This window comes from Drosophila mojavensis, unplaced genomic scaffold (genome assembly GCF_018153725.1).
Source record: "Drosophila mojavensis isolate 15081-1352.22 unplaced genomic scaffold, ASM1815372v1 contig_36, whole genome shotgun sequence".
In the NCBI taxonomy this organism is placed as follows: domain Eukaryota; kingdom Metazoa; phylum Arthropoda; class Insecta; order Diptera; family Drosophilidae; genus Drosophila; species Drosophila mojavensis.
Window position 1 is genome coordinate 8,083,750 of NW_025318858.1, and position 25,835 is coordinate 8,109,584.

General features: G+C 34.9%; 1 protein-coding gene across 3 annotated transcripts in view; it reads right to left on the minus strand.

Annotated features, from left to right (window-relative positions):
• The window catches only part of LOC6576324 (trissin receptor), a 43,594-nt gene extending 18,470 nt beyond the window's left edge, over positions 1-25,124 (minus strand). For 2 of the 3 annotated variants that reach the window (XM_002002279.4, XM_044008769.1), the window contains exons 1-2: positions 24,991-25,124; positions 23,687-24,308 (exon numbers count right to left, since the gene is read on the minus strand). The gene's annotated coding sequence lies outside the window, so the exon portion shown is untranslated. Of the gene's footprint in view, positions 1-23,686; positions 24,309-24,686; positions 24,789-24,990 lie in introns of those variants that run through there. The other variant, XM_015165123.3, reaches the window with a different exon arrangement.
• Positions 25,125-25,835: the final 711 nt, after the last annotated feature.

Consider the following 25,835-nt stretch of genomic DNA (forward strand, 5'->3'; position numbering starts at 1 on the left):
AAATAAAAAATAAAATATATTCTATGCATAGTTTATTAAAATGAATGAATAAGTTAATCTCCTATAGATCTACATAAACTCTGGCATTCATGTCCAATTAATTACAGGGTATTCACAGCGTACAAAGCTCATAGCGTATAGTAATTACACAGGCCAACAAGTTGTAATGAAATTTGGTAACCAAGATTAGAGTTTTGATGTGCTGCACTCGAGTGTGAAGAGAGGGAGAGAACAGACAACAGCCATAAAGTCAAACCGCTGAATGGATCTATTTTGTGTAGACTTCTGGTCACATATTGGATGTCAAATATATATGCTCTGTTTATAAACTGTTATGAATTTTCCTTTTAATGTGTGTTAGCTGAACTTATGGGATGTTATGTCGATACATCCACTACTTATGTTCAAAAAAGTACAGCTATTCTAAATGTTTGGCTACATTTTTCCTTCAGGATGATTCTATCCCCTTGAAAGAAATTCGTGTGCAATAATTCTCTATTATTATTATGTTAATATATATATTTTGAATTTCTATGTAAATAAAAAAAGAAAAAAACAAAAAAGAATATGATCCGAATTATCAGGAATTTTACTGTATTTATATTATAGTTTTAACTTTCGTTGAAGAAGTATTTAATTTCATCTGAATATCAGATATAATCTAATTTGAAATAGTTTTAATTAAATACATTTTAATAGCTTTAAACTCAGCTAAATAACAAAAAAAGTCCTTTAAATTAATTTGAGCCCCTTTCTTGTTTACTCAATCCTGTTCATCTGTGTTTAATAAGTAAGTAACTTGTGAACTTTATCCCATGGCCAATTAGGCCTCAGCTTCTTTCATAAAAATAAAGTTGAACATCCGAAAATCGTGTGACATTTTGTATTCGTTGTTTTACAGGCGCCGACATTGGATATTATTGTAAGACCTCAATGAGTGGAGGACTGCGTGCCAGCTGTGCATGACGGCGACGATTCAACAGGGCTTTAATTACTTGATGGCTATTTTTTGCTGCTATTCGAGTGTATGTGCGCCTGTGTGCGTGTACGTGTGTCTCCACATATGAGGACAAACTTAGACGAGTCCTTATTAATTAGAGCACGTACAAAAAGGTGGCACACACACAGAGAAGCAGGCAATAATCAAAGCATTCTTGGCCTAGAGACGACGACGAGGGGCAGCAGCAGAGCAGAGCAATGCAGCGCGGGGCTCGGGGTTTTTGGGCTACCTGCACTTTATGCACTCGCATAATTAGCAACGAAACATGTTGCATATTAAAAATAATGAGAGTAATAACAAGAGAATGTGAAAGAGAGGGAAGAGAGAGAAAGAGAGAGAGAGAGGGAGAGTAAGGTGCGTATTGTGTAACATTGCTTACAATTATGCGCTCGTACATACTATGGCTCAATTTCAAATATTTGTGGAATGCTTGCGGCATAAATGTTACGGCCGCTCCGAAATTATCAAAAAGCTTTTACATGTCCTAAATAAACACAAACACAATCAAAACTTCTGCACTGGGGAATTATTTGAAACAATCGCTATACTCGTTCATGGAGTGAACAGAGTTTATAGGTTTTGCCTTGGCCAGATGTGCTGTGGTATCTGTCTGTCTACCTCTATATCTGATAGTCAATCTGTCTATTAATCTGCATATATCTATATAATGAGTGAGCATATGCTCAACCTTTTCTTTTTATTAAACGGAAATGGAATACTGAAGATTAAATACCTTGCCATTTAGCATTTCGCTACTACAAACGAGTATTATACAGTCAGTTAGGCAGCACCAGAAAATTTTTGGACTGTTTTCGTAGGGCTTAACTGATCGCAAGCTTATAGCAGATTAATGCTACACAAATGTTTCAATTATGCTCATTATTAAAGTCAGATTAATTAAAATGAACAAGCTGGGCTGAGCAAGAGATAGAGCTATCATAAGAGAGTGAATCTAGATATATATATATATATATAGAGAGAGAGAGAGAGGGAGAGCGGAGAGGCATATGAGAGAGACAGTAGACGGAAAATATATATTGCTGACAGTGTCACGATTTCCTTCATTAAGTTTAATGGCGATGTGTGGAATGGTTGTGTGTGGAATACAAGAAATAGCAAAAAAAAAAAAAAAAATTATTGCATTGCGATCTACGTACAGACAAGAAAACTTAAACAAAAATCTGATGTGCTGATGGGATATGTCAAAGGTCGCAAGCAAAGTTTAAACAGGCTACAGTTACATCAATGTATTTATCTAAGAAATATATATTTCTCTCTGACAAGATATTTTCTACATTCGTAATATACGACATTTTGTCGTCAATTAAGCTGCTTTTATAAACTAAACCAGTGAAAGGCATTTGAACTGCAGTTCAACTCTTTTCAATGAAAAGTCATGAATGTTATTCAGAAAGTTTTTTCTTCCGCTTTAACTCAATTTAAGCCAAGGGAAAAAGAGTCCAGTAAAACTACATTGGGTAAACCCATTGGGAAAACGCAATCAAAACAATGGCCCGAAGTGGCGATCAAATACAGAATGAAACGTCGCAAATAAAGTTTTCAGCTTTACGCCCCACTTTCTACCTACACAACAGTACATCTCCACCTTCCCCGCGATTATCCTACTTCGCACTTTGTCGGCAAAAAAACTTTACTGCACTTTGCGGATGAATAGGAATGAAAATAGCAATATATGGGTCAAACAGCAAGAACTGCAATAAAAGGCCACAGTTAATTGGCTGAAATTATAATTGGTGACGCCGACAAAGGGACCGACTGCAAATAAGGTAAACAAGAACAGCTCTATTATAGATTTACCTGCTCACTATTTATTTGTATTGTCATTATCATTGTCATTGTCATTGTCATTGTCATTGTCATTGTCATTGTCATTGTCATTGTCATTGTCATTGTCATTGTCATTGTCATTGTCATTGTCATTGTCATTGTCATTGTCATTGTCATTGTCATTGTCATTGTCATTGTCATTGTCATTGTCATTGTCATTGTCATTGTCATTGTCATTCTGATTTAAGTTGATAGACCAATCAGTTAATTATGTTAATTCATCATTTCAAAAGATTGATTAATGCATAGAGATAAGACGCATTAGTAGCTATTTAAATGCCAGTTGGTATTTTCCCTCTCAGCTGTTGACAAAGTCCGGCAGTTGGGCAATAGGCCTTTGTTGACTAGACAAGTCCTATTGAAATATAATCCGATTAGTTGCCATATTGCACTGAATAGAGCTGCGAGCTGTGCATGTATCGCGTTTCATGCTCTTTGTTTATCCATAACCAAAGAGGAGGATTACAATCTGCTGGTATGCTGATGTCTGTGCTGGCACACACAGTTGCCTTTGGCATGTAATAAGCATTTCGATACCGAAACGCTGCAGTTTGCTCATCAATGTTTGGCCTAAGCTCATGCGACACGTTCGCGCTCTAACCCACAATCCTCAGCGAACTACAAAATTGTCAACTAATGTCAAATGCAGGTGCACATCGACATCGAGGTGCAAGGTGGGCAGCTCGACTCAGCTACTTGCTGCGGCAGTTGGTTAGGCTTAGCTAAGAGTCATGACTGCAGCTGACTATGGCAGGCATCGGGATTAGTTTGCCTCTAAGTGATATTACATGCTACTTGAGCGCACATTTTCACGCCAGGTGTGTGTAACAAGCGCACACACTCTCACACACAAGCGCAGGGAGCAACACATTCAACAGCCTGGTGCTATTTGCTGCACACAACTTGCTGCCAATAGCTGCTTGCCACATGCAACTTGTTATGCAACAGCACACAGCAGAGCAAAGAACAGCCAACAAACACTTCACATGCTTCAGACTGGGTATCAAGAGTCGTACATAAAATATCGTCGGGTTATACATGTACACGTATTCCTTTTAAATTTGGAAAAAGCTTTCTGAGAATTGAGTAATATATGGAGGGTACACATGAAAAATCTAGGGTGATAAATTATTGCAATGTTTATTTCAAATTCAGCTGCGCCTAACTATAAAATGTTTTATTTAAGCGCTTAAATCTGTATCTGTATCTTTATCTGTATCCGTATATGAATGTAAATCATTTGTTTGCAGTTATAGCAATTGCAACATAGCAGATTAACTGCAGTTGCCAAATGCAAGAAATTCAGTCGTAAAGCCCGGCGGCAATATCGCAGCTGAAAACACTTCAAGTTGTGTGTGGCAGCAACAAATGGCAAATTGTGCGAAGCAAAACAATCCAAGTGAATTTGCCAAGTGGTTTGTGCTAGTGACTTAATGCTGCCATAGTCGGTTATACACAGAGGGATGCCTCGAGAATGCCAGTGACAGCCGCTCGAGCTGCAGTCTAAGCACCTGGCTTAACAAAATAGTGTGTCTGCGAGCCTCGTTGGCATTGACGGCGACGTCGTCGACTTTCGTGAGGGAAATTTGCTTGACTCTTTAATGAGCCAAGCGGGGGGAACGGCAATGGGACGTCAGGGATGGGTAGGATGTTACGTTGAAGTTTTAATGCCTGGCAAACTAAGCTGTTTGGCAAATGAAAGCTGACACTTGCCAGCGTTAAACCCGCCAAATTGATTTTTCTCATACTGATTTAATTAAAAGCCAACTGCAAGTGCAATGAAATTTCCAGCCCATCTCCCCATTGCCTCCAAGCCTCTCATGCGACTACAATGCGTCGAGCGAATGCAGGGCTTAAGAAATGCTGTACTGTATATAAGGGCTAGGGAGTTGCGGGGGCGGGTACAATTTTGACTACAGCCCAGCAAACGACAAGCAACGACAATTGAGCAAAAAGCTGAAAGCGCAGCTAGTTACAATGTCAAAAATGTTGATTTTAAATTAAGTGAAATGCACATTTTTTGTTTGTCTATGAGTACAGTGAGGATACGCTATGAGTTATTTTCGGATCTATTATTGCAATTATATAAAATGCTAAAATAAAGATTTTAGAGTTAGATCTGAATGTACAACTTTTGAAATTAATTATAATTTTTAATACTTAACCAGTGCTGGTAAATACTTTTAGAAAATAGCTTGTATTTAAATTTCAATTAAAGTCTAATCGAGGCATTTCATAGAGCATATATATATATAACCTTTTTGGCCCTTGCAGTTTTCCACTTGGCGAATGCTCACTGTAATTTTCGTTGGCTCTTAATGCACGAATATCACGCAAAAAACTGCAAACCAAATGGCGAACAACTTGTGCAATTTTCTTCTGCACGATAACAACAACAAAAACTCATTACAAATTGTTACAAAATGGTTCGCAGTTGTTGTTGTTGTTGTTGCTGTTGCTGGCTGTTGTGGCATCCAGTTGGCTGTTGGCTCCACAGTTACTAGACAGCCCAGCCTAACCTACATACGCTACATGTGGCTCCCTTGCGTTCGCCATGTTTGCGTAAATTGTGCTGAAGTACGGACATTAAGTGGTAATTGAGTGTTCTCTGTGCGCATCATGTGAAATATGTTGTACTCTCCCCCCAAAAAAAAAAAAAAAAAAGAAGGAAAATTTAACTGAAAAGTGTTTTAGATGCGAGCGCTTGATTAAGAGATACCCTGTAATAGTAAAGAAAAGGCAGCATATGCTGTAGTAGTGCCCTCTACTGTCTCACGTTGAGTTAAATACATATGTAAGTAACTTTGAAATCGGTTTTTGGATTTGCTCACAAAGTATGTAGATTTGGTAGAGCATTTAACTTATCAACTGAGTTAGTATCTTGGATAATCTATTGAGCTGTCAAACAGTAATGAAATTATGCCTAAAAATCAAATCTTAAGAGCAACTCCATTAGATTCTCAACATATTGTATACATCTGCTAAGCAATTGAGAAAATCTTTTAAGTCAAAATTAGTTAATCTAATCAAGCATCTAATCTTATAATCATAGTCATAATCATAGGCACGAAGTTCGAAGTGCTAATGTGTGCCGCGCCTCTTCTTGTAACAAAAAATTTACTTGAAGCCAACGTACCCTATTTACATACTTTCAAGCAGTACAGGGTATAGAAAATTCGAAAAATGGAACCACAGACACAAACACAGAGATGTGTGAACAAAATGCGGCTACTAAAAGTGCAGCTTCAGATAGCTTTGATTTATCCCGGCACGAAAGGACGGGATTATTATTATTATTATTATTTTTTTTTTTTTTTTTTTTGGCTATGCAGCCAAAAATGTAAAGCAATTGCTGGCAGTCAGAAAGGATTGCCATTGAGTTGTTTCAACCTGTGCATCTAGCCGAAATTAATCTTGAATCACTTCATGCTGCGATTCGCTTTGAGAAAAATACCAAATACGGAAATTGGCTACAGAAATAGCATGTCAATTTCTCGAAAAAACAGTTTCACGATTATTTCTGTAATCGAGATTTCATTTTGTTTATTGAGTTCATATTTTTGCGAATTTTAAAAAAGTTCGGGCTTTTATTCATTCTGTAAATGCATTTCAGCCAAAGTTTTTTGCTGTCATCAATTTAATGGATGATTTTTTTTTTTCGTTTTTTAATTGCAGTCACTCGAACAACTACATGTTTTTTTTTTTTTTTTTTTTTTTTTTACATACATATGTACATTTTGTTTTTATTCTATTTCAGCTGTGCTTAAAAAAAATTAAATTGTGTGAGGCATTTAAATAGCAAGTGCCCAGCTATAAGCATGCTATATATTTTGTATTTTATTTGTAATTTAGCATTTTTTTTTTTTTTCAATAAATCAAAGAGTTGTTAAAGTACTATATGTGATTGTACAGTTTCTACACTTAATAATCCAAATTAAAAAAAAAAAAAAAAAAAAAAAAAAAAAAAACATAAATAAATCAAATAAATATGAATAAATGCGAATTGAGAAACATTTTGATTTAAACATTTATATATAAAATTTTTTTTAAATTGTTTTTTTTAACTTTTTTTTTTTTTAAATTTGCAATGCACAATCTGCACTTCACTTCGCCTTGTGTCCACACCAAATAAATGCAGGGCGCTGCAGCAGCAATTTGGAAGTTGGTAACTTGGCTTCTGGCTATACAATGCGTTGCATGTTGCATGCGCAAAAGCCATCGCCATAGCCGGCGTCATTGCCATTGCCATGGGATGCCAATTTATCCAATGTAACTTAGCCATCAAATTGCCAAGTCGGCAAAGCCGGAAAATTTGTGCAATTCGCATTGCAAAACGCTAGCGGCGAATATGAAAAGCGTCGCTCGTGTTGCATATTTATGGCCCTCAATGCAATTTATACGGCTCAAATAGCAAACGGCAATTGGCCAAAAGGTCGTTAACGATGACATTCCGTATCTTCTCCTATTTCTGCTTTTTGTTCTCTTCAATTACTAAGGCTAATAGTGTCCAATCCCTTGACTTTTGCAGGCAAAGCATTCAGCGTTTAAGTTTCTTGAAATCAAATAATGATTTCTCTTTAAGAATTTTCATAGCTATTTTATATTTTATATAAAAATTATATATTTTAATTTTATTTAATTATTTATGTTTTTTTTTTTTTATTATTAATGCAATATTTATGCATTTAAATTTGATTTCAATTTACTTTATACTTATAATTTATTAAATAAAATTAAGTTTCAGCTTGACAATGGTATATTTTTATGAAAATGCTCTAAAACATCTTATTGTTTATTATCATTTAAGTACAAAAATTATAATTTATTCAATATAAATTTAGTTTGAATTTTAATTCTACTAAATGATTATTTTAGCTTTTAGTTGTAAAATCATAAGATTTACTTCTTTATGTTACTTGTTTATGATTTAATTTTAATTTGAAAATATAACCTAGATAATAAAAATATATTTTGTATGAAAAATAATTAATGCCGAAAGGTTCGTTCTAAAAACACACATTTATGTAAATTCAATGCAAAAAGTATCCATAAATAAAAATCAAAGGGATTTATTTTAAAATGAAAATTTAAAATGTTGGGGAAAATGTTTACCAGGGAATAAAAAATTCAATTCCATTAGGAGCGAGCGCTGCAAAGTAGGCAGCACTTTTTGGTACTCTTGTTTTATCGAGATTTATGTGTTAGTTTATTGCACATGGCCCACTCGGTGCATTTCCGCTGGCACATGTGCACGAAAATAGAGTCTCGGACGAAAAGAAATATGCATTTGGAATTTATTTCTATGCAATTGCAATGATAAATGTCTCCTTGGCAAGCTTAAAGATTTATGCTGAGGTTCAACTCTCTAGGTCAGAGGCGACCGACCCAAGAACACTCAGCAGCGTGTGCCACTCGACCCAAGGGCGGCTACATTTTAATTATCGAGTGCCGAGGGCACTGTCGTGACCCACACCCAACCACCCACACACACACACACATACACACCGTCAACAGGATGAGATTGTGGCTTGGCCCTGCCCTTGCCCTAAGACTAGTTGACAATTGCTGACATTTGAATTGTCCTTTTGTTTACGCAAATAACGCCAAGTGGCAGATGTCTAGTTTCATTGCTGTTGTTGTTGCTTTAGTTGCTTTTGCTGTCTAAGTTTAGAGGTCTTGGAAAATGTTCACTTGGATTGCGATTTAATTGCTGTGGTTTCTCCCCAGCGCAATCGCTGTCAATTTCTACTCATGGATGATTAAGTGTGTGTGTGCGTGTGTGTGTGTGTGCGTCTTATTCACAGTTAATTAATTTCATTTTAATTAACAGTCTGATCTAAATAATATTTCTGTGCACAATTTACATGTTTAATTTTATTGTTTTACTGTGCAGTTTTTCAGCAATCTATAAATAGCTTACTTTCGTAATGCCCAGTCTTGAGGCAAGGAAAAATATATCGTGTTAACTCAAGTTTCAGTTGAGCCAGGTTGTCTCAAATATTTAAATGTTCTCTGTCATAGCGAATTCTCTCTTATCTTTCACTCTCATCCTTCGTACCACACTCTGTCTGCCCGTTCTCTATTACATCACTTAAACTTACCACAAATCTATTGCTGACCGCATCTTCTTATCATAGGCGCTGTCCCTCTCTGGCTCATTATACATATCATACTCTCTCTATGCACCTTTGACTCTGTTAAACCTAAATTCTTCCTTTCCATCTTTACATACATTCTGTTTTAATATTTTCTTTGATGTCTTTTCTGCGAATTTTTATTTTACTGCTGTCCCTCTCTCTCTCTCTCTCTCAACTCTTTCTCTCTCTCATTCAACTCTTTAATTGCCCTTTGAGGTAATCTCTATTTCCCCCACTCGCCCCACTCAGTCTCTCTCCATCACTCATAATCTATCTACCCCTATGAACCTGTCCCATTGCCTTTTAGCATTCAAGCACCCTCCAATTACTTCTCATTGTTTGTCCCTTCTCTCCATCTCTCCCACTGTCGCCATCTCACTCTTTCTGTCTTTATTACAAATTTATTATTAAAGCTTATTTCTTAACTCTCACATTTACCTAATTATTCCATGGAGACTGAACTACAAGTACTTCAACCTTGAGACACATCAAAATCAGCTTAAAATATTAATTAGTCTCGCTAGACAACTAGAATTCTAATATCTAGCTTTGATCGACCATCAAACGGAATTAAATTATAAAGCTTCTTTTTATATTTCGTCTCCTTCAGATATGCCAATGTCTGGCAACGACACACAAAATAAGTTATTCAACAAGATTCGATAATTTCTTGGCCAAGTTCAAGTATTCTGTTCATGTTGCTCTTCTGGACGTTGGCCAACTGTTGGCCATTGTCTGGCATATTAATAGGCGGGTTGTTCGTTCTGCATGTTGTTGTTGTTGCTGTTGTTGTTGGCTATTGTTTGAAATATAGAGCTCATTAATTAGACGCACAGGCTTCAGCCGCTGGGACCTTGGGTATTTTTTGCCTTAAAGCGCATTAATCAAGCCGAGTTAAGATTTTCATGCAACGCTTCAGCGGATATTACAATATAATTATCACGACAATGATAATCAAAAGAAGATGTGGCTACAAATAGAACTTATGCCGCCAAGACTTGAGCAAACATTAATCAATACTAAAAAAAAAATAATAATAATAACAATAAAATAAAAACAAGGCCGCATAAATATAATAATCAATTGCTGGACAATTCATTATGCTGCCAGGCGTCTGCAGCTGAGCAAACTAAACAGAGTTTGACGAGACGAAAGACATAAAATCCATAACTAAGGCGTTGCCACGCACACAAAAGAGGCTGAAGAGATAAGGGACTGTCTAAGTTCTTGGTATTGTGCTTGTTGTTGTTGTCTTTTGGCGCTAATCAAATTGCAAATTGTCACACATTAACGCTCCAACAATTTGCACAAAGACAATAAAGTCAAGCACACGCCCCCATGCAAGGATCTCAGACTTAAGATGAGATTGTAATACATATGCATATGTATATATGTATGTATATGCTATATAATGTGTATGAGTAGATATTACTGCTGTGGCACTGATAAGCGACAAATGTGATTGACAGCGATTTTATATAGAAGTTTTGTATTGACAGTCACCCTCTCTCTGCCTCTCTCTCTCTCTCTCTCTCTCTCTCTCTCTCTCTCTCTCTCTCTCTGACTCTCTGATAGATGTGGCATTTAACATTATATCCACGTCAAGTTTTCACGCTTCATTTGAGCTGTCGTTAGAGTAAGCGCTTTCATCTGTCCTCCTCATTCAATTAGTTCACGCTCAACACTTTTTAGCTGATAAGCCGCAGGGGTATAAAGCGAGTCGAAATACTCTGAATGTAGATATGTTGTTAGAGGTATTTGTTTTGCTCTCTTAATACTTTCTATCAATTGCAAAAGCGAAAATCTCTATAAATTATATTGATATTCAAAATTTATAATAGTAATTAATCAATTTCTTATATTATTAAGTACATATTTTTTATCAGAACTCCTACTCAGTTTAGAACCATTTATCTGCATGGCAAGCATACTCAGGCTTCACTTTGTTTGCTTTTATAGATCCATTTACTTCATTTACTTTTTTTTTTTTTTTTTTATCAGAATACCATCTCAGCTTTCATCTTATTAAATATACATATAATAAGCATTATTAATAATATAGAAATTTGTTTGAAACAACAATAATTATTTTCTTTATTATAATTTTTTTGTTCAACATTTCTCTGTATGTACGATTATAATCAAATGAACTAAGAATTGCCATACATTTCATAGGGTTCAATTATTTGAAAACCTGCCGCTCTCATAAAGGCTTTATTATTTAATGATATAAAAATATAGTAATATCTTTTTAAATAAATTTTTTAATATTTCATGTAGGAATATCCTCAAAAGTGAAGGAATAGACTTTACTTATGTCAAGGCAAAGTCTTGGTACACTCACATGCGGGGTAACATTATGTCAATCATTTGAGGTATTTTGCACCTGTCAAAAACAGAACTGTTTTCCATGTTTAACCAGCCGCCAAGCTCCTCTTCACTCTCCTCTCCATCATGTCATCCGCCCCACTCTTTACTGCATCTATTCCTCTTTGCCATTTGCCATTTTGTGCTCAGAGAGCTATCTCGCCAACATAATCATTTGTCCTTGGGGCATATCCTTTGGCCGTCACCTCTAGCGCACACGCACGCACACGCACGCACACGCATACTTACAGACATACGTACATACACCCCTGTTCACACTCATATACTATATAGTGTATATGTATGTTGCAAAGAGCTTAACGCCATCTTTTGGGAATTTCTGCGAAACTCTAGGTAATACTTCAACAAGCGCAAATTGATTTTGTTTATATGCATATGCATGGTTGTATATGTATATCTATGTATGTAGATATTTGTTTGCGCACTTTTCGCATATATTGCTTTTTTTGCACCTTGATATTAAATTAAATTTATGCACTCAAGTCTTTCAGCCACAGCGGAAAATGTGATTTACCCGCTGCTGTTTTAGCGGCTACTTTGTTTTCGTATACTCGCTCAGGCAGTGCAAAGGGTATATTGGTTTTGAACAATGTCTTTCTAGTTCTAGTTTTGGATCTTTGTGAAATTGCCAATTTCTTAAATTCAAAATGTAATACTTCATAATATACATATCCTAATTTTGCAACTTGGGCGAGTATTATGCAGTCATTGTTCATTTCATTTATCTCCCTTTCTCTTTTTCCTCATTGGAGCTGAGCTAAATTTATGAGCTTGTATAAGAGCCACGGAATTTATAGCCCAACATTTATCTTCTTTGGCAGCTACAGAGAGAGAGAGAGAGAGAGAGAGAGAGAGAGAAACACCAACATTTTGGCTGCTGACGAACCTGTGCAGCTGTTAGCAAAAGCAATTTGAAAGTTTTATGAATTGCGTTTTGTTTGGGCTCCCACACTTGAGAGTTTTGCAGCATAATTTAGATTAACATAGTTCAGTTAATCATCATGGCATAGTGAATGCTTCAAAATTTTCACAAGCCCTATATATAAATATTCAAAAAAGCTGTCGACCCTTTGATCTAATTGCTGTGGGAATAAGCTGGTTAATAAATTTAAGTTTCTATTAGGCTATTAAAATGGTGTAGGGCATACGAAAGTTCATTAAAGTTGGCCGAAAAATATGTTGTCAAACATTTAGCGCGCCTTATTATCGCCCTTAATTATATTAACAGATGTATATATGTATTTATACGGTACATTAGAATTAATGATCGATTAATTTTCATGTTCTATAAGCTCAAGTAGCTCAACTGGCCAAGCTGTCTAAAAGTCCGTTAAGATTAACAATGACAGCAAATCATTTAATTGCTTATTGGGGATTTATTAGTAGGCTGTCGCCTAATGACTCAGCCATAAAATGCATTGAATGAGTCATCCATAAAAGGTCCAACAAGGAAGTAGAGTTAATGGGCTGCGTAATTTCCTAATATTTTGTATAGAATATAAAGTCGTGACAAAACGGTTTTGTGGAAAAGTATAAAGTATATATAATTTTTATCAGGATTACAAGCTGAGTTTCTTTCGTCTTGTGTGACCACCTGTCCGTCTCAGCAATGACATTTATAAAACAAAATTTCCTCTGAAAAAATCAATTTGACTTGGCAAACATAATAGATAAGAATGTACGGAAGTTCGAGTTGCAATTGCTGTAAAGAATATATTAGATATATTGTAATCGAGCCGCAGAGATACGCTGTTCCATAACAAATGGCATAATGTAGTCGCATAAGAATATAAAAAAAAAAATAATTAAAATTTTAATAAATTTATTTATTGCTTTCACACCCTCAGTTTATTTACTTATTTTTGTTATTTCATTTTCTAGTCTAATTATTTTTGTTTATCAATTTTTTGAGTTGCTTTATTATTTGGCTGAAAACTGTGCAAATAACTGAACGAAAGAAGAAAGGAGAAGAACAAAAACAATTCTGAACCATTTAGTTGGCCATGAGCGCTGCCAACGTTGCCCACAATTACGCCAATTTTATTGCCAAGCTTTGCTCAGCTCGACGCGTGTGCAAATGTCTGTGGGTGTCTTCCGTTTCCGGTTGCCAACTGTTTTTGCTGCTATCTTTTTGGCCAATGCGAACGCTGACTTTGGCATTAAGTGCTACTCACACTAGCCACAAACTATACACACGCACACAATTCAGACACTCATCCCATAGATTGAAACACACACACACACAGGCCATTAAATATGTGTGGTCAATAATCTCTGCACACTCGTTTGGAACTAATTTTAAAGGCAACAGAAAGGAAGGGGATAGAATAGAGAAAGCTAGAGAGACGGAGTGAGAGAAGAAGGTTATACGTATATCTATATCTTTATATATATATGTGTTTATTTATGTAGATGGAAATGCAGATTTAGTTATATCCATTATATATTATAATCCTTCTCTCTCTAACTATCCTTCTCGCACTTTCGCTTGCATTAAATCTATCCTATCTTTATTCATAGATATATTTCTCTCGCTATCATCCTTACGATTTTTCTACCTCCATCTCTAACTCTGTCAAAGTCTTAATTTTTCTCAAACTTTAAGTTTCAGACTCCCTATTTCTGCCTCTCTCTCTCTCACTGTCTATGTCACTCTTTACATCTCATACCTTCTTTCTCTTTTCTCAAGACCATACAAAATACATAAGCTCTTGTCTCTATTAGTTCAACAAATGTAATCCACTAACAGCTTGATGTGCTGACCTTAACTGAAAACAAGCCCTATCATATATGCACATACACATTGTACACATTTATAGTCTAGCTTTATGTACAGATTTCCCAATTGTTTCATTTAATTTTCCACATTCCAAACAGTTGTAAATTTATTTTCATTTTGCCATTTGCACTTTTGTCATGTTTTGTGCATGTGCAAAAATCCAATTTCCATTCAGGTAAGCCATTGAAAACTGCCCATTGCAATTCATAGAATTTCACAACGTAAATGTGTTTGTATCTTCCCTTAAAACATTTCCCTTTTTTTTTTTTTTTTTTTTTTTTTTGCTGAAATCCTATTGGAGGAAGCACTTGATTTGCTGTCAGTTTGACTGCCCTGTCAATTATTGGAGTGAATCTATGGAATTGTTTTGGTTTCGGTTTTGGTTCTGGTTTCTAGTTTTGGTTTCGCTTCTGGTTTTTATCTCTTCGGTTAGGCAAAATGAATTGCAATTGATTTTTTGGGGCTGCTCTGAAGCAACTTCGTTCACAATTTCATCTTAGAAATGCGTAGAGCACATTCATTCAAGTAGTTAAATCCTAATAGAGAATTATTTATAGAGTTTATATGCTTAAGTATAAATGCTTCAGTATTTACAGAATTTTTAATAGCCTAATCTTACAAAATATTTCAAAATATATTACTAAATTGGTATTTAAAAAATACCAAATTATAGAAAATGCAAAACACAAGACATTATTAAAATGTTTATTAATATATTTAAAGACATTCTGACAAATAACAATTTTCATACACATTTCAGTTTTCAACGAATGCTCAAAAATTGAATTTTAAAATCCACTGAAGTAAAAACTTGTTAAAAAAAAAAACATTTTCAAGTCGCTCTGTTGCTGTCTAGCTATGTCGTATACTTAATGTTCTTTTGGCAACCGCCAAGGAAATGGCTAAGAAAGCTCGTTGCTTTCGCCACGAGTCGCAAATTGCGTCATAATGCTGTGCGACTTAGCCAAACCGGAAATTGTTTTGACGTTTGTTGTGGTTGATAAACCAGCTGATTTGCCATATCCGACCCACCACCCACTGCACACGCCCTGTCGCCGCCCCCCAACTAGTTGTTTTCTAACTTTATTATGCCCGCTGACTTCTATTGGTCAAATGAGCTTGGAGACTAAGCCAGCCACTGGCTGACTGAGCCCAGCCAGCTAAGGGAGTTCCTTACTTGTCTGAGCTCTATAACAAGCGGCGATAATGTCAGCGAGCACAATTTGCAGTTGCCACCGCTTGTTGCGTGTCGCCCGTTGCACCACGAACCTAATTAGGGCTAGAAGCAGACTCCAACTGCTAGTCATGCAAATGAGTTTAAAATTAGGCCAAAAAAGAGGCAGCCTAATGAATGCAGATGCAACTGCAGAAGGGAACATTATGCAACAGTCGACTGGAATTTGAGGAAATTCAAAGTCCATATCCGCTCGAGGGTCAAGGAATAACAACTAAAGCTAGCCTTGAACCAAGGCTAACGCGTTGATTCTGGCTTAAATAATAAATATTGAAATTATAAATTTGTGCAGTGTCATTTGACACGGGCCGCCAGTTGCCCGTAGTTGGCAGCTAGCTGCCGGGCCAATTGTATTACGTATACGCCGCATGCAACCGAGCCAAGTTGTTAAATTGCAACACGCAATGGGACACGTGAATAAATGATGAAGTGCAACACACAGTTTGAGCACATTTGTAGTCCATTTATTGTATGACGAGGAAAGAGCAAGCAAATAAGTCAATAAATTACAATAAAAGAAAAGCTGGGCGGAAAAACAAATTTCTAGAGTAGAGTAATCAGCTGGTAGATATTTTGATAAAAGAGAATATAAAATCTGGAATTTAAAGAGGAAAATTAAACAGAAAAAAATGCACAGAAAAACGATTTTTTTTTTTTAAGTTACTTTGTAAATAGTATTCATAATTATTCTTAAAAAATATACTAAAAACTAAAATTTTATTGTTATTTTATTTGAGTTAATTTAAGTCTCTTCATAAATCCATTTTCAATCAAAATTCTTGGCAAAGTTCATATATGAAAACAATCTTATGCACATGCATGCATAGTTTCTGTTTTTTTGCTGACTCCCACATAGACAGCTTCACACATACTCACACGGACACACCCACACACACATGCGCTCATTAATATGCGAATGGCATGAAAACATAGCAAAAACTCAGCCAGTCGGACGGTGTCTGAACGAGGACTAAGCCGAGGCGAAAGGCATGGCAAATGTTTATTTGGGTCTTTATGCAAACAGATGGAAATGTGGAGGGCAACAAGATATGATAAATCGATGCCCTTTGAACCCCAAATAGTTGGCTGAACGGAGCCAAGCCAAAAGTCAGTTGGACTAAAATGATTTAATGTGGCATTTAAGTCAAAGAAATTAGAATGGATTAGGGCACTGACACACCTATGCAGGTGCAGGTGCAAATGCCAGGTGACATAGAGCTAACTAGAACCTGTCCCACCCACACGCATTAGCATGCAAAATATATGTAAATCACAACGATACTCGAGGGCTTTATGCATAGGCACATCAACCTCTCCCATGCGTATAATTTACGACTGAAATATGCAACAGCCTCAGAGCTAAATTGCTGCGAAAATGTTATTCTAGCTTACCATAAAAAAAAAGTGCAGAAGAAAGAAGAGGGAGAGCAGCTAATATTAGCTAAGCAGGTTAACAGGTAAACTGGCAAAAAAAAAAAAAAAAAAAAGGGTTGAATGTACACAAGGACTTTAAGGCGTATCTGAAGGTTTGTATACCAAACACCTCTGCTATAATATATTCATCGATACATATCACGTGAGCTGGGCGAAGACATTCTGGGTAACTTCCTGATTCAAATTTGCATTTCAGATATCAAACATCAAGGCATACTTTATTTTAAGATACTTTGGCACAATTTCAATTTTAGCAAGAGTATTTTGATATTTATGACTTCATATATTTTTGGATCTGCATAAATTAATAATAAAAATGTTATCAAATAAAAATATATCAAATTAAATAAAACTATGAAAAAATAAAAAATAAATAAATAAAAAAATATAAACAAATATTATATTTTGGTTTGTTTGTATGAATATAAAAAAAAAATTATTTTTTGTTTTTTTGGCACAATTTTTAATTTAATTTATTTTGTAAAAAATATTTGTTTTTTTAATATTTTTTATTATATATGGAATTGTTTATATTTTTCCCCTCCTAAAATAATTTATCATTAATATTTTTATTTAATTAAAATTATTTATTGGATTTTTTATATAATAAAGATAAATAATATAAAATTTTTCTAAATAACAAAATTTATGTTTTAGCTATTTTTATTGTTAATGTCAAGCTACGTTAAATTCATAGAGACTTTGCCCCAAATATAAGAAAAATATATAAATTATTCAAAAATATTTTTCAAAATAATGAAAAATGTGTAAGAAATTTTAAAATATAAATAGAATATAAAATAAAAATCTATATAATTTTTTATTTTTATTTATTTTTTTTTAATAACTGAAATGTAATAAAATATAATCTTTAGTGCCCTGCATAATTTAAATATTACAAAACATTTTCTCAGAACATTTTAAAGTAAGATTAAACTTATAGCAATAAAGGCATTTAGCCACTTCATTAGCTAAGGTACACTTATAAATGCGCTATAGAGTTTAAGACAAAAGCTGGAAAAAAAAACAACAAAACATTTTATCGACATTTAAATAAAATTTGTAGCATAGTTATTTGTTAATCATGACATGGAATGCATTAGCTTCGAGCAAGACGCAATTGACTTGATACCAAATAAAAGGAAAATTTTAATGCCAAGTGGAATTCGTGAAATTCGTACCTGCTGCGTCATTTTTGGCCACAAACTCAGCTGCACTTGTGGAATTTTTAATATAAGAGGCGCGCAGACAGAGGCAAGGGCTAAAGCCAAGTGGAGCAAGTCTGAAGCCCTCAGGGCAATTGGACACTATATTCGGTTCTTTGGGCTCTAATGCGGCGTGGGTCGAGGAGCCATAAGATAAATTTACTGAAAAATATTTTCGTTACTTGAGCTGACAATAAAAATGAAGCCTGAAAGCCAGTCAAGAGGCAGAAGCAGAGCAGAGCATCAGCTACTGCTGCTGCTGAAGCTCAACAAATACTGTCTATGTCACTCTCTCTCTCTCTCCTTCTCTTTCTCGCTTTCTGTACATAGTTTTGTGGCCAGCCACACAAGTCAATATGCCATTGCAGCCATAACAACGCATTTCCGCTTCCGCTCGCTCGGGTCGCACTTCTGTGGCAATAAAAGGCATTTGCTTCTGCCACATTCTGTCGGTTTCTCTCGCCCCATCTCCCTCTAGAATCAGCTTGTGGCTTAATATTGCTCAGCCATAGCCCAAAAAGCATGTTGTATGAAACATAACTAGCATGGTCCGAGCCCCAGTGGCAAAAGTAAATTACGTTATTTTTTTTTTTTTTTTTTATAATGCAGCCAGTTCGGATATTGTAGCAGCAATCGCTGTTAGATGGACTGAAAAATTCACATCAAATTGTATTTAAATATGTTTACCTTCAGGCAGGAGTGGGTTGGATGTTGCATAAAAAATTACATTTTATATGCAGTAAAGAACGTATTTTGTAACCATTTATTAGGGGATATTAAATACATTTTTGATATGAAAAGTATGTAATATTTTTAAAATTTTGTTAGTACCATGGAAAATTTGTTGAGAATTATTTTTATATAAATTCTTTGGCAGACATAAAACCTAAATATGAATGAAGTTCTACAAAATATTTGAAAGTACTCTTCTTTAATATTTCAAGTTATCTCAGCATTTAAAGCAGCTATACTTTTAGATTCTTCAATTAATTAAAAAAGAGAACATAATAATAGTTTTTAGGAAGGTTTTGGACTGACCCCGTATCTGATAAGATTATTATAAAATATATAAATTATTTTGTTTATAGCTATTTCTGGAACATAATTGGAATATATTTTACTCTTCCTGTCCCCGAATTTTACTTTTCTAACTTTCTAGTTTTTTATTTTTACAATGCTATCACTTTCATTTATCTCTCTCTCTTTTTAAGTAATTTCTGAATTATTATTGAGATAACATAAATATACAAAAAATTTAAATTCTAAGAATTAAAAATTATATAGTTGGCACACAATTTTCAAGAGCCTTGCAGAAAAGGTTTTTATTAATTTAATTTTAAATTTAATTTAACAATACCTTAAATTAATACCAAGAATAACTTCTTTAAAATATTGCGCAAATTTCACTCTGAGCTTAAGCACAGGGAAAGCCATTAAGCCAGTAATCTAGTTCTAATTCTTTCTTTCTTTTCTAATGAAATTAAATTAAATTTCTTTGCTTGCGTAATGAGTAAGTAATGAGTAGCAGAGGTGTATATTATACATTTCATTTGTAATTTTAATCCTGCTAATGCACTCAGCATCACCTAAATCATGATAAAATATCTCTGCAATTCTCGCCAGGTTCTGTGCTTTAGTAAATTCCTTATTTTAATTGCTTGATAAATAACTGAGCTGAAAATTAATTACAAATTTTTGTTTTGGGCAATTGTAAGCCAATATCTGGGAATGATGGCAACGGTGGCAATTTGATTTGAATTCAGAGCCCGAGGAAATGCGCAAAAATTGTCAACCGCAATCAATAAGGAATGAGTCAATTACTGGAAGTAAATGCGAATGAGGGGTTTAGATGGTCATTAAAGGGGGAGGAGGCGGAAGCGGGGCAGCTAAAGAGGAAGCAGTCAACGAGCTTCATTAAAATCGGCAGTCGAGAGAATCGCAAGGGGAAATCCAATTAGAGCGTGTAAATGGCAGCAACTAGCACAGATGACAATATTTGTCATCTACGCTACATTTGAGTTACGCCCGTAGCGCCCACCTCAAGCCTAAATCAAGGTGTGAAATGAACGCCAGCTATCCGGCCAGGAAATTGCCGCAAAGGTGTGCGCTTTGTGGTTTTTCAACTCGTTTAGCAGCTCAAATCACTGCGAGTCAATCTCGCATTCGCATTCCCTGATTTTTTTTTTTTTTTGGCTGCCTTTTTAGTATTTTTCCCAGAGTTCATTGTACCTTGATTAACCGGAGACAGGCAAGTGCTAAATAGCAGACCACACGTGGCAAATTCTGTGGAATTTTCTTGGAATTCCCCTTAAATGTTGTTAATTTTCCTACGAATTTGAAAGCCTTGGCTGCTTTGTTTGCTATCCGATAATGGGGTTTGGAATAAGCTTTTGATAAAGACTATCATACAGATATGCATATGTACTATATATATAGCTAGACATGTATATTATACATATGCAAATGTTTTAGTATCTATGGTTGCTTCGGCTTTAGCAGACTTCTATTGAAGTCAACGAAATTGAAAATAGAAAGATACTCTTTTAATTTTATTATACCCTGAACTCATTGAAAATGGGAAATCAGGGTAAATTGGTTTTGTTGAAATGTATGTAACTGGCAGAAGGAGGCGTGGCAGACCCCACATTCTTGATCAGGGCGACGAGCTGAGTCGATTTGGCCCTGTCCGTCTGTCCGTATGTTTGAACGCGTCGATATCAGAAGGTATAAGAGCTAGAGACTTCAAATGTATTAATTTATACAGCGTGGATATCGAGTTTATGACAAAAAATCGATAACTCATCCCGTTATTTTTTTATCGATAAAAAACCTTATCGAAAATCAGTTATAAAATTGTATCTACTACATCTTTAAAGCTGGAGTCTCCAAATTTTAAATGTATACGATTTTTGTTAAAATTTACCCTCCACCTCTATATCTACCCCTTCACCATCACATTTGTAAAAGACGTATTTCAAATACTAGGGACTTGTGCTTTGGCAAATGCATGCACATCCATGTTATAATCATAATCTGAAAGTTTCATGAAAAATGTACATCCACAAGAAAAGTTATAAAGCAATTAAGTTCCCATAGTAAGCCACCAATGCAGTCAATGCGTGTTTATGCGTGCGTACGTATGACTGTGTGTGTTCGTGTATGTGTGCATATGCGAATAATTATTGAAATATCTATATATATGAGCAACTCAAAGGGTTCAGGGGATCTCGTAGTCGGGCAGTCTCGACTAGAGCTTTCTTACTTGTTTTATATGGATTCATTCATTTCTGGCATATATATTTTTTGGAAATCATTTTTATTGTAAAATAATAAGCTATAACATAAATAAGTATTTCTTCTCAACTTTTTAAATATTTCGGATCCTATACAACAAAACAATTTTGTCATATATATTAAAAATGGTGAAAACATGTTTTTAATATATAAATTCATTTATTATTTTTAATTGTAAATTATAAACAACAAATTATATAAACAATGCTAATATGATTTCATTTTGAATATGCTTTATATTTAAATCTAATGCCAACGGCCCTATAAACCAATCAGCCTCTAGCCTTATGTAAGCCTATGACTCTATAGTCCTATATGCACAGTAGAATGCCATATTAAAAACATATAAGTCTATCATATTTAATATATAAATCTACAGAAATTAATAGAAAAAACTTCAGTATTTATTTCAGCAAACTGAAGACAAATTGTTGTCTCGCATGTGCCCCAAACTTTATATACGTCCTCCTTTCCATACTCCTCAAGCAGACATTTACTGTCTTATGCTTAATAGATCGAAATGAAACACTTGTACTTATACAATACATTATTCATTTAATAAGGAATCAAAAAAAAAAAAAAAACTACTGCGTAACGAGTGCCAGTGGCTGGTCATTCAATTTCTAACTACTTCATTATGTAAGAAGGAAGGAGTCCTGAAGCACTTTGACAAGCTCTTGATTAACGAAGTGATAATTGCTGTAGTAGATAGCCAGAGGCTGACACGGCATGAACATAACCAAGCAACTGAGTAGAAGACTAAGAAAATGAAAGTCATTGCAGGTGCTTAAGCAGCTGGAATAATGAAATATAATAGTCTATAGTATATACAAATGTAATCAATTGAATAATAAAATATTGTATTCCAAATATAAAAACTAAATTAAATGTTTATTAATAACTGTTATTGACTATCCAAATACAAGTGAAGCAAATGGAAGCTAAGACAGAGTCAACATTTATATATATATCTATCTAAACGTCGAGTAGGCAATATTTCGATTGATACTCCATCAAATATATATTAAGAGCTTTTATTGTTTGCCCGAACGAAACTGAAGAAAATATAGTCATTATTTCGATATATATATAGATCAACTGAAAATCGCTCAAGCCACCTTTTTACCCATAACATAGTCGATGTCCCCATTGATTACACGCAAATATAGCGCATCTGAGCACGCACAAAGCAAATGTGCTTGAGTTAATATCGAATAGGCTTTAATGAACCAAAAACCAGGCTGCCACAGCATAAATGTTTTTCTAAGCCAGACATGCACAGCAAACAACCACGAACAAAGAAGAGCCGGTAAGCCCCACCTGCCCCACCTGCCCCACCTGCTCCATCCTAAAGAGCACAGGCTCAGCCCATTTTGTGTGTCAGATAAATTCGGAACAATTGAAAATCATTTGACAGCTCGCAACGAGCTCATCAACAACACAAACAAATTCAGGCCTCATAAATTGTGCAAAAATATTAATTGAAAACAAGTAAGAAAGCTCTAGTCGAGACTGCTCGACTACGAGATCCCCTGAACCCTTGGAGCAATAGATATTTCAATAATTTTTCGCGTCTTTCAGCTTACACAAGAAACACGCACACACACACACACACACACACGCACGTACGCACAAACAGGCATACATACACACACACGCATACAGACACAAGCGCATACACACACTCACATATAGTATTTGAAATACGCTTTTTACGAAAGTGAGGGTGAGGGGGTGAATTTAGAGGTGGGGGTACATTTTAACAAAAACCGAAATTGTATAAAATGCATATAAGCATACATTAAAAATTTGGAGACTCTAGCAATAAAGGTAAAGAAGATATAATTTTTTAACTGGTTTTCGATAAGGTTTTTTTTCGATAAAAAAAGATCGGGATGAGTTATCGATTTTTAATGATAAACTTGATATGCGCGCTGTAATTACGGACATTTTAAAAAAAATTTGAAGTCTCTAGCTCTTATATCTTCTGAAATCGACGCGTTCATACATACGGACAGACGGACAGACGGACAGACGGACGGACGGACAGACGGACAGACAGACGGACAGGGCCAAATCAACTCAGCTCGTCGCCCTGATCAAGAATATATATACTTTGTGGGGTCTGCCACGCCTCCTTCTGCCTGTTACATACATTTCAACAAAACCATTATACCCTGATTTCCCATTGAAAATGGGTTCAGGGTATAAATGTGTGTGTGTGTGTGTGTGTGTGTGTGTGTGTGTGTGTGTGTGTGTGTGTGTGTGTGTGTGTGTGTGTGTGTGTGTGTGTGTGTGTGTGTGTGTGTGTGTGTGTGTGTGTGTGTGTGTGTGTGTGTGTGTGTGTGTGTAGAGATTTTGACTTACCAATGAGGGGAAATTTTTCTATGGAATATTTATATTTTTTCTTTAGCTGCAGCTGACAGTTGCAGTTGCACGCTCAAGTTGCTTTTGGAGTGAGTTTTCGCACTCGTTTGAATTTTGTTGTTGTTTCTTGTCCTTTGTCTTCAGTTTTTCGTTTAGTTTAGTGTTTTTCTTTTAGATTTTGTCTCCGCTTGGCAGCTTCTTGATTTTAGTTGAACGAATTTCTTGCATCTCTCTTCTTTTTTTTTTTTTTGTTTTTTGTTTTTGGTTTTTGACTTCTGCTCTTCGAATAACTAGTTTTTCACATGATTTAACAAGCAAAGCGCAGTTTGAGTGGCAAGTTTTATGCATGGGCTAACTTTTAAATTTAACTAGCACATGCATATTTTATAAGAAAATAGAAAGCGAGAGCGAGATAGTGAGAGCGAGAGAGAATTCCTTCAGATTATGTCAGCAATTGAATTGGTCTATTTCACATAAATATAGATTTAACAATTTATTATGTTCGATAATTTTCGTAAAATTTTTGATTTTCTGCTGTTTTATTGTATTTTACAGTAATTGAAATGTTTTCCAATTGCTCATACGCCATGTAGCACAAGTTGTTATTTCGCACGATTCATTGCTAAAAATAGACAAATACAAAATATTAGCTACAATTTTTGTTTAACAACCACGCCTCGAGCACTGTTTTTATTGAGTCGGAAATATATGTATAAATAAATATATATATATTTTTTCTCACATTTGTTATAGTTTTTTTCATACCAATTTTAGCCGACTGTAATACATTCAATATTATTTGTTAAAGACAACGCCAATTCGACGCATTCTAATGTGTGACAAATAAATTAATGTGCAATAATCACTAAAAGCAAAAAAATATCAATACAGCGCAAAAATTATATATTTAAGAACAGCAACGCTTTAAAAATTAAATAATATAATTTTTTTAATAACAGTTTAAAAAGCACACAAACTATAAAGTTTATACAGTAATTACTTTTCTATGAATAATATATGTATTTTAAGTATATTCACAACTTATATTTTGAAGGTTTTAACAATATTAGTTTTGAAAATTTTCTTATTTTTTAGCACACAAATAATTTTTTTTTTTTTTTTATGAAGTTTCAATTATTCTTCTTCTTCAGTTTTAGTTTTCAATATTTTGTTTTGATTAATTTTATATTTTTATTTCAATTATTATTATATATTAGATCGCAAGTTTAAACACAATTAATTCCATAACAATATTTTTTAATATATATTTATTTCGTAGCATTTAAATAAATATTATCACACACTGCAATTTGATTTCTGAGCAATTCAAAATCTTTATCAAGAAACTGATCAGCGCTGTTAATAGACTCTGCTGTAGCACAGCTCGCGTCCGTAACGTTTGAGTTGCCGCGACAGACTCAAATGCCTGCAGACAAGTCCTCGTCGGCATAGCGGCCACAGCAACACGAATGCAAAACGAAGTCCACGCCGCTTCGACACCTCACCTATGTAGTTATTCGTATAATAACAGTGAGAGCAGCTGCTGCTGCTGCTGGCAACGAAGGAAGCAGCGCTGCTCTGAGAACTTAACAGTGCTGTTAATACTGCTTGAGATTAACAGAACGCTGCACTTATAAGCTATCAGCACTGTTTCAAGAGAACGTTACAGTTCTGAAGCAGCGCAGCACATAGATAACAGCATCATAAACAGCGCTGCTGTGACAGCGTTACAGCGCTGCTCTGCGAACGTTACAGCGCTGCTCTGAGAACGTTACAGTGCTGCTTGTAGATGGCGCACTGTTGTGGTAGGTTTTTCTTTACAGATTGTTTTTGCATTGAACTTGAACTAGTGAGCAAAGTTGTTATTGTTTTGCTTTTTGTTGTTGAGCATTTTGCCGGCTCTGCTGCTAGCATCGCTGCCGACGCAGGCGCTATGCACGAGAAAGACTGAAGTTGTTGGTGATATATTTGAATGAATAATAAAAAGTAGCCGTGCTTAATGAAATTGATTATATTTAAATACAATACTTAAATTTAATAAAATGCATATTGAAGTAAATTAATTCAAATTTAAATAAATTTATTATTATATAGATAGATATGAAATAATTCCTATACTCTTTTCCATTATTTGTAATTTCAGATTTGA